Source organism: Ctenopharyngodon idella, chromosome 24 (assembly GCF_019924925.1).
Source record: "Ctenopharyngodon idella isolate HZGC_01 chromosome 24, HZGC01, whole genome shotgun sequence".
In the NCBI taxonomy this organism is placed as follows: domain Eukaryota; kingdom Metazoa; phylum Chordata; class Actinopteri; order Cypriniformes; family Xenocyprididae; genus Ctenopharyngodon; species Ctenopharyngodon idella.
This window is the reverse complement of record NC_067243.1, coordinates 6,035,027-6,045,637: the sequence shown is the minus strand read 5'-3', so window position 1 is coordinate 6,045,637 and position 10,611 is coordinate 6,035,027. Positions and strand designations below refer to the sequence as shown.

General features: G+C 37.4%; 1 long non-coding RNA gene across 1 annotated transcript; it reads left to right on the top strand.

Moving 5' to 3' along the window:
* Positions 1-3,265: 3,265 nt before the first annotated feature.
* Positions 3,266-6,780, top strand: LOC127507602 (uncharacterized). Its single transcript, XR_007928391.1, has 3 exons — positions 3,266-3,372; positions 6,370-6,473; positions 6,555-6,780. It is a non-coding gene; the product is annotated as an uncharacterized LOC127507602 (long non-coding RNA).
* The last annotated feature ends 3,831 nt before the right edge of the window (positions 6,781-10,611 follow it).

Genomic DNA, 10,611 nt, shown 5'->3' with positions numbered 1-10,611 from the left:
GAGCTGTCAATTTTCCTTCATGTTTTATTTTCAGACATCATGAGAATAATGCAACGCTTGGTATTTTAACATTACATGTTACTCTTTTTAGTCGCTGCATTCTTTTCCTCTTGGTTATTTTCTTTTTTTTTTCCTTTTCATTCCGCTGTAATAGTATGAAAAAGGACAACATATACTGCACATTTGTGGTCTGTTCTCCCGATTTAATTTATGATATATCCCATTAATAATTCACTGGAATGCACGAAGAATCTCTCGTTTTTGTCCTCAAATCCTCAGGTAAATACATTTTATTATCTGTCAAAATGACGGAAATCACTTTGAAATAGTATCACGCAATGCTGAAGTTAATGAACATTTTTGATTAAGGCAACGTATGTTACATAATACAGATATATATTACTACAATATTTAGTTGCTGTGGAAAAAATTGCGCTTTTGGAGTTATTCATGGCCTGTTGAAAGTACCTTGTTGATGCTTTTACACTTTTAAATGTCCTTTTAATGTTCGTTGGTTGAAGGGTGAGTAGAATAATGCCATCTCATTGTACCCAGTTTAAAAAGAAAACGTAATATTGAGTTCATAGTGCAAGACTTTCACTGATTGTTTACAGCTTAATGGAAGTTACACCCATAATTCACACAAAGCATCATGCGGCGTAAGAATAAGTTGGATAAGATATGTTTTGCATGCTGGTTCCCAGCATGGGAAGCGGGAGTGCTGTTGGACCGGCTACACCAGCTCAGTTTTGCTTGCGAACAGCAGCACTATACCAGCATTTTATAGCATAAACCAAAGTATACCAACATGGGATTCATGCTGGTTTATGCTAGTTTTTTCAGTACGGTTAAAGTTAACCAATAGCCAAATAGAGTGCTGCAGGGATGATGTTTTCTTGTAGGCCAAAACCCAGAAACGAGTTGCATTTTAGCACTTCAGATTCCATTGTCCTTAAGTCAGTGGGTTTTTAAATGGGTTTTTGGTTAAATGCTTGAAATAAGGTCTGTGGTGAACACAAGCTCAAGATATTTTTACATTTTCTATGACATAAAATACATCAGTAATACCCCCTGGTGATTTTTTAAAAGCTTTTAGTTGTCTTGGAAAAGGCAAAATTGCAAACAAGTGTCTTGGGACTATAGAGGTTGTACTCTGTCTACTCACTAGTCGCTTTTACAGCCTCATTGTGTTTATAATCAAGCTCTGGCAAACTATTCTAATTCAAACTTTCAGGGAAAATGTTTTTTAAATAAAGACTGAAAGAGTTTCAGAAGCTTAAAGACTGTGGTGTAGTTCGTTTATAGCCTACGTTTAGCTTTTTAATTCTGCTGATTGTTTTTAGACATTTTTGAAGATTATCATGATGAACAAAACATGTAAGAATCATAAACTTTTGTTTTTCACAGAGCTTATTTTCTGCAGTGATCCAAAAGCCAATGAAAAATCCTATTGGGTTCTTGTCGAGGGAGCCAGAGGGATGCTAACTTACGGGCTGGCCTACAAACATACATCATGACTGCAGCGCTCTACAGCTTAGCTGTTAGTAATGCAGCCTTTCTAAAATCTTGCCAATACTTTTCAATGATTTGAATGCCTCCGACCAGAATCACTTAAAAGCATTGTAAAAAATCTCATAATTATGATTTACGAACTCAGTAAGTAGGAACTTCCTATGAGGGCTTGAAGGCAGCATATGATCAAGAATTATAGATTTCTGCAAGTTTTTTGGGGGGTTTAAAATCTTAATGGGAGGGAAAAATGAGAAAGGAAAAAAAGAAACAAATAAAGGGAGAGGGAAGGATCCTTGGAGAGCAGACTGTGTAATTTAGCAGCATGTATATTTCAGCATTTGTGTTTGTGTGAGCGCATGTCTCTGCCCTTAAGACGCAGCGGGGGGCAGAAAGCTGATGAGGGTTGTTTGTGAAACGACGGGCATTTAAAATGCCAGCACACTTACTAGACACGAGCAGACTGGCATTAAAGACCACTGTGGCGCTTTGGCGCGCTCTTAAGAAGATTCCTTTTAATTGGCCTTCAGAGATGCCCGGATTACCCGCAAATTCTGTTTGTGCGACTGTGTTCGGCACTGATAAACAGAGTTAAAAGAGGTTTAACTCGGACAAAACTATACACTTGAAATCGGATTTGGCTCTGTTTTCAATGGGCGTGTTACAAATGAATATGCTAATTTTGAAAGTAAACACATTTTAATGCGGTGTTGATATGATAATTAACCTGTGCCGAACTTGGTAAACCTGTCAATTTGTGGGACACAGAGCTCATGGCGCACACTAATTGGACACTAAACATCATAATTGCCTCTTTAGCTGTCGACAAAATAGCTGCAAATTAGCGAGTTCAAATTCACATGTGCTAGACTGTTGCACTGCATCAAATGACTTCAGCAGCACTAACACAGAACATTTTTTAAGAAATCGTTCTAAATAGCTCCAGATTAAAGTTCTTTGGTTTGTAGCACAACTCTTTCTGGCGCTAAATAGAGCCCTGCTTTATGAGACGCCATATAAAAAGAGCCTAGTGCATTAGAGTTTCTGGTAACACTTTACAATAAGGTAGTGTTGCCAAGTCCGTGGTTTTCAAGCGAAACTGGGCTACTTTTACAAGCGACGGTTGAAGCGACATCAAATAACATGATATTTAGCCCCTGGAATGCAAATTTTACCAGGGGAACCTCACCAAAAAAGCAGATTTTACCCCCCAGAACGTGATTTTTACCTCCCACCCCCCGAAACGCTACTGGACTAGTTTTGAGCAATCGGGCGGGTTTTGTTGTGAAAACCTGGCAACCCTGCAATAAGTTCCCATTTGTTAACATTATTAAATGCATTGGCTAACATGCACTAACAGTCAATGAACAATATATATATTTCAAAGCCTTCATTAATCTTTGTTAATGTTCGTTAGTAAAAAATATAATTGTTCATGATTTGTTCATGTTATCTGATGTAGTTAACTAATGTTAACAAATGAAACCTTATTGTAAAGTGTTACTGAGTTTCCTTCAATTGCACGCCATTAAACCATGTGTTATTGTTCCAAATGTGGACTACTCTGAATAGCGCTCCTTGTGGCAATACTAAGAATGCAATTCCATTATGAAGACACATTTCAGAACTTTAAGAATTTTATGCATTATGTACTGCTGCAAATTCTATAAAAATGCTTTACCCCTACAGAATGTGAATTTTTAGAAAACTTTTATTCCAAAAAAAATAAAACAACATCTTATTTTTACTTTCAACAGATCCCATTTGTGGTCCGATTTTCAATAGCTATGGTCAGTTGTGCAGGAACACTCACCTGGTAAAATCTGATATTAATAACAGCACACTGGAGCGGAACAACAAGGGGTGAGTAAAAAATTAAAAATTTCTTTTGTGATTGAACTTTTCTATTCCTTTAATAACTAGTATGCCATCCCCATAATGTTTTTATTCATTAACAGCACAATGGATTACATATATAAATAAGTACATGAAGGGATCCATGTTCAGGCCGATGGTGGTTGTGTTTTACAGGTCTCTGTGTGGCTGTTAATCAAGCGGCGCAAGAGCCGAGGGGTAGTTTGAGGAATTGCCCCTCACAGACTCCTGGTGGGGTGTTAATGAGCGGACCGCTTGAGCTCAGCGGGGTCTTGCTGCTCTTGTAGCCTGTTAGCGGAATTGTGGTAAATTTGAGGCGGTGGTGGGCAGATTGTGTCCTTACGCTAACCCTTGCTGCTGGCTAGAAACTACAATTACCCTTACAGTCGTTTCTGCAAGAGATTCTAAATGTGTCTGCCCTGAAGCAGGGAAAACATTCTCATCTGTTTCACTTTTTTCTTTGGTTATGTTCAGAATGACATAGTATATACTATTTATAATAATTTTTGAAGTGCAGTATGTATACTTTGCAAGGGTGTGCAAATTTTAAATAGGCATGAAATACATACAATGAAATACATATGATTAATCGATGATTGCATTTTCCAAAATGTACAGTATGCAACAAGGGCACACTTTGTGGAATCCTCTATCCCAGAATGCAATGTACTTGACTTCCAATTTCAATTTCTATCATCACCTTCTTTACTTGATATTTAATTTCAGATTGATAAGATACTCAATATCAAGATTGATAAAAGTTATTTTAATTTTTTTTTACACATTTTTGTAACTTTTTATGTATGAAAAACAAATATAATGGTCAATATTATTAATAAAGGGTTAGTTCACCCAAAAATGAAAAAAAAAAAAAAGACTCTCATTCATCTTTGAATTTAAATTTAGACTTTTATTTACATATAAACAATGAACAGCGAACATAAACAGAAGCTCAACCATACTTGCTTAATGCGCAAGAATGAACCTCATCGGTTCTTGCTGAAGCTCAAACGTGCTGCGTAACACAAGAATGAACCTCATTGGTTCTTGAGGAAGCTCAAACGTGCTGCGTAACACGAGAATGAACCTCATTGGTCCTTGCTGAAGCTCAAACGTGCTGCGTAACACGAGAATGAACCTCATTGGTTCTTGCGGAAGCTCAAACGCGCTGCGTAACACGAGAATGAACCTCATTGGTTCTTGCGGAAGCTCAAACGTGCTGCGTAACACGAGAATGAACCTCATTGGTTCTTGCGGAAGCTCAAACGCGCTGCGTAACACGAGAATGAACCTCATTGGTTCTTGCTGAAGCTCAAACATGCTGCGTAACACGAGAATGAACCTCACTGGTTCTTGAGGAAGCTCAAACGTGCTGCGTAACACGAGAATGAACCTCATTGGTTCTTGCGGAAGCTCAAACGCGCTGCGTAACACGAGAATGAACCTCATTGGTTCTTGCTGAAGCTCAAACGTGCTGCGTAACACGAGAATGAACCTCACTGGTTCTTGAGGAAGCTCAAACGTGCTGCGTAACACGAGAATGAACCTCATTGGTTCTTGCGGAAGCTCAAACGCGCTGCGTAACACGAGAATGAACCTCATTGGTTCTTGCTGAAGCTCAAACGTGCTGCGTAACACGAGAATGAACCTCACTGGTTCTTGAGGAAGCTCAAACGTGCTGCGTAACACGAGAATGAACCTCATTGGTCCTTGCTGAAGCCCAAACGTGCTGCGTAACACGAGAATGAACCTCATTGGTCCTTGCTGAAGCCCAAACGTGCTGCGTAACACGAGAATGAACCTCATTGGTTCTTGCTGAAGCTCAAACGTGCTGCGTAACACAAGAATGAACCTCATTGGTCCTTGCTGAAGCTCAAACGTGCTGCGTAACACAAGAATGAACCTCATTGGTTCTTGCGTGTCAAGCAAACATGCTTGATCTTTTAACTGTATCTGATGTGTGTGTTGATGAATGTTTATATGTGAATAAAAGCCTAAATTAAATCCGTTCATGTAAAGCGATCGTATCTCTTCAGAAAATCTGGATTAAAACGCTCAATTCATATGGATTAGTTTTACAATCTCTTTATGAACATTTTGAAGCGTCAAAGTGTCAGTTGCGTAGCTGTCAATGGAGGGACAGAAATCTCTCAGATTTTATTAAAAATATCTTCATTTGTGTTTCGAAGGTTAACAAAAGTCTTGCAGGTTCGGAGCGACGGTGAATAAATGGTGACAGAATTTTAATTTTTTTGGGTGAACTAGCCTTTAAATGTTATCATTTATTTATTTATATTATACCTTGACAAACCAAAGGTAATTCCTATAGCTCTGTAATCAAGCACCAGGGTAATCATGAGCACAGATGATTCCTCAGAATATCCAACAAAAAATAACTGTGAACAGAACATATAGACAGTGACTGTTCAGATGTATTTAATTACCATGCATGCTAATGCTGTATAATAGATTGATGTAGGCATAGTAAAAAGACCATAATAAAAGTGGAATTTAAGATTCATATTGACATTTTTGGCCCAGTGAGTTACACTGACAAATTCAGTGTTGCTAGGTGAGTGCTAAAGTGTTTTTGGCACATTGCTATGCAGTTGCTGCAGCTTTTCAGGTAGTTCCTGAGTTGATTTTAGCATTGTTTTAGGTGTTTTCTATGGCTCTATGGCATTGCTGTGGCTGCTAAGCTGTTCTGAGTGGATTTTAGCATGATACTATGGTTTTAGGTGGTTGTTCTTTAGAGGTTGCTAGAGCGTGATATTTTGGTCTCTAGATGTGGATTTTTTTTTTCTTCTGTAGCACAAAGGCGGGATGAGATACTCGCCAAAGTTTAATATTTAGGGTTAGAGATCTGTTCATATCTCTAACCCTAAAAGTATGAGCACTAGTAATATCTCCTGACCCGACCTCCTGTCGAAAGAGGAAAGCTTCTCATCACTCACACCTTTGGCTCTGACAGGTCTTGTTTTACAGGTCTCCACAATACAAGGCTCAGAGGAGAAGAGAGCTTTTGGCGGACATCATGTCTAACATCTTTGTGCTGACTCATTCCTCTGTTCTCACCGGGAAGATTAAAGGTGTGTGTGTCTTCACCAGGCAAGCACAAATTTCCCTTAATGTTTCTCCCATCAGTCCTTTATGGGTCTAATCTCTTTCAGGTTCCATCCCGCCTGTGCTATTGATCCTCTTAGTGCCGCCGACACAAACTACACGCAGACGTTTGATCCGAGACAGACAGATGTGCTCGAGACTAAAAGTGATGGAGAATTCTTGCCTACCGAGTCCCTCTGAGGTTTGAGGACTATGGATCACTTTGCTGCTTTCATAGCTTACCTTGGGCAACTTATTTGATAATAAACATGATGTGAGGCTCTGGAAATGAAACTTTTGGATCACTGACATAGTTGGACATCAAATAACTAGAGATCATACCATACATTTTTTATCATTTAATTTTTTCCCTGAAGTCTACTTATAATATTAGTTGAGGTTTTTGGCACCCAAATGACACAGGACTATCTGAGCTGTATGATATTTTTGACACATTGCAGACACATTTTAACTCAAATTGGCTACATTAATTGAAAAGTTCAGACTCTAAGCTTTCAAATGACACCTATTTTGTGTTGATCAAGGCAGTAGTTTGGAAAAATATGATTATTAATTTCTTTGTAGCTAGGTGGCGCCCGCGGGAGTTTGGAGTTACTACGCAGCACTTGTTAAGAGTTAAAATGGTTGGATGCATTCTGAGTTTCTAAACTTTAAAATGATACCATTTTAAAGTGATTTAAAGGGATAGTTCACCCAAAAATGAAAATTCTGTCATTATTTACTCACCCTCAAGTTGTTCCAAACCTGTATACATTTCTTTCTTCCGATGAACATAAAGGAAGATATTTTGAAGATTATGGGAAACTGAACAGTTCTGGGGCACCATTGACTTCCATAGTATTTTTTTCCTACTATGAAAGTCAATGGTGCCCCAAAGCAGCCTAGTTACAAACTTTCTTCCAAATATCTTCCTTTGTGTTCAACAGAAGAAAGAAACTCATACAGGTTTGGAATAACTTGAGGGTGAGTAAATGATGACAGAATTTTCATTTTTGGGTGAACTATCCCTTTAAGTGAACTTTAAAATGATAATATTTTGTGTTATTCCTGTGTACACTTCGGGCTTAAAGGGTTAAATGCAAAATGATTTCTTAATATTTTACTTTTTTGACAATTTTTTGCAGCTTAATACTGAAGCTCTTTTTGGACTAAGGAGTATGTTTTGAGTTCTGAAGTCTTTCACTGAAAAAAATCAAGGAAATTACATTTTCTTCATTTTTTTTGTACAGTGCCAGTGATTTTAAGGGTTCTTGTATGTGCATTATAAAACTGTCCATCCCTGCACTGCATATCTTAACATCCTCTTTACATTAAGACTTTGATCTAACAGCTAAATAACATGTTGGTAAAAAGCAGTTACTCACATCAAAAAGACAATTAGTCGCTCTACAGGCAGTAAAACCTTTAATAGCCATAATTAACCATTAACCTTCATTGAATATGAATCTAATGGAGCCCATTCAGAAAGGCATTTAAAGGGTTAAGGCCAGTAAATGCACTCATAATTTAGTGAGCTCGCTCCTTATTCACTGAGATTCTCTGAAAAGCTCCTAATGGCGAGCCAGTAGACATTTTCATTACTTTTCATGACCCGTGCCAGTCAGTCTGAAGTCCATTATGTCTGCAGAACGGCACACCGAGGGTAAATTTGCCCTGCGCAGGTCGAAACGTTTCTGAAGTGTCAAGTGGACAATAAAAGGGAAAAGAATATGAAATTTGGTGCAAACGGGCTTTAATCGACTCTTGAAAGGACAGAGAAATGTTGAAAGGTGCTGATGGTGAGACGTGTGACCTGCTGCTGAATTCAAAAACTGACTTTTAAATTTCTTTTCATCCCCATGAGGAGAAAGTGTGAAGGTTGATGGTCGTCACATAGAGATCTAGACCAGTACGCACACATGCATGCTTATCTCCTTATATAAATTCAAATGCAATTCAAATACTGCAAATACTGTGTTTTCAATCCATTTAGCCATTTTGCACATAAGGTATGTGCAAAAACAATCACGCAGCATGCTGCCTATAACCAACCAGATCACATTATTATTCATAGGTATTTGTACGCAAATTGTGGTTCTAGCAAAAATATTTTTTTCACGTTTGAATAAACTGATGCACATGATATCATGCAGCATATGTGAGTAGCATCCAGTTATCATCTTTGAAATAAAAATATATTATTTTAGTTATTATATATTTATGTATTTATATATTTTTTATATATTCATGCATATATATATATATTTATATTTTTTTATTTAGAATTTTGATAAACTTTTAGTATTATTTTTAATTTTTAATATTTTAGATTTTTTTCATTATGATTGATGATTCATAACAGATGTTAAAAATAATCACTGGCATTACTATTATTCATTCATCAAACCGAAAATGAAAGGTCAAATAAAATGCATTGGATTATAGAAAACTGGATTGGATTAATGCACATTTTGGCACATGTAGTAGACATTCGGGTATTCTATGTGTTACGTCCACAGACGTAATCTTTATTGTTATGATCGGAAAAGCTGCTTTTTTAATCAGACAGATTGAGTAGTTCTCTGTTTCCCCTTTGGCTCCTCCTACTCAATCTATCTGATCTGGTCTAGGGGTATGATTGTCGCTTTAGGTGCGAGAGGTCCTGGGTTAAAATCCCGGACGAGCCCCCAATTTGTTACGTCCCACATGAATCTTAGGGGTATAGGCGGATGCAACAAAACAACAAAAATTTAACATGTATATTTTGCATATTAGCATGATTTCTTAATTTTGAATTATATCTCTAAATTTCTGTCTGCCATTAATGTACACTCAACATATGAATACTGCTGTAAAAGCAATTTATGCACAACATATTGTGTGTAACATCCAGACACCCGTGAAATGCAAGTCCCCTCAGCAGCTGCAGAAGAGTTTATTTTAGACTTCTGTTTGATTGTGCTTTTTGTTCCCAGGGAGGGTATAATTTGGTGCATGAGCGCCTGAGGGGGTGAAGAATACCCCTGCATAATTAAAACGATACAAACGGAGGGAGCATATTGATTAATTCATGATGAAGATTCAAAGAGATCAGATTAAACAGTGTTTGATCATAAAGAATTGGCTGTTAAAGATGCAACACTAATCCATCTGCCTCAGCAACTAACTCCACATACGCTAAATTATGAACACTTCACTGACGTCTGAAATGATGTGGAATTAGTTGATTGTGTTGTACAGTTGTCAAGGTAGTTTATTCTGAAAGAGATCTGTTGTGAGCTTCTGTCGGAAAGATTATCCAATAAATTGGATGTGTTTTTATGTATACTGGTTAAATGATTTACGAGTGATGAGTTTGAATTAGATGCCTGAACCTCTACGAAAGAATACAAATCTGCATTAGTACATTTTTAAAAGGAATAGTTCCATACACTCTAAAAAATGCTGGGTTAAAAACAACCCAAGTCAGTTGGAAATTGGCAAACCCTGCGATTGGGTTGTTTTAACCCAGCAGTTGGGTTAAATGTTTACCCAATGTACTGGGCAGTTTTATTTAACCCAACTATTGTTTAAAAATTACTATATGGCTGGCTTAAAATGAACCCAAAATAGGTTGGGTTAAAACAACCCAATCACTGGGTTTGTTTTTAACCTCTTTTACATTCAACATGTCCTACTTGTATGATTCTACTTCCTAGGGCTTGACATACATAGTATGAACTATGAAGGTAAGATTCTTTAAAAAAAAATCTGAAATCTGTCCATCACAGAGATGGAAAACAAGTTCAAATCAAATTTGGACCTCTAATTTCATCATTACAGCATTTTTAAGAGGTTATCCTTTAAATGAGCCATAATGGAGTAATTATGTTGTTAGGCTGTGGATGTTTCACACAATGCTAGAACAGCTTTGAGAATAATTAAACCTCAAATAGATCACGATATGTGTGTTGTCAGCTTTGGCCGCTCTGCGGCTCAGCTTCCACATGCTCTTGATAAATAACAGAGATTTTGGCCCAGTTCGCTGTCATGATAGTCCTTGTTTATATCCAGAGTTTGCCATAAATCACTCTGAGTTTCCAAACACAGCCCCAGTTATGGAGAGGGAAGGAGGAAACAGCGATT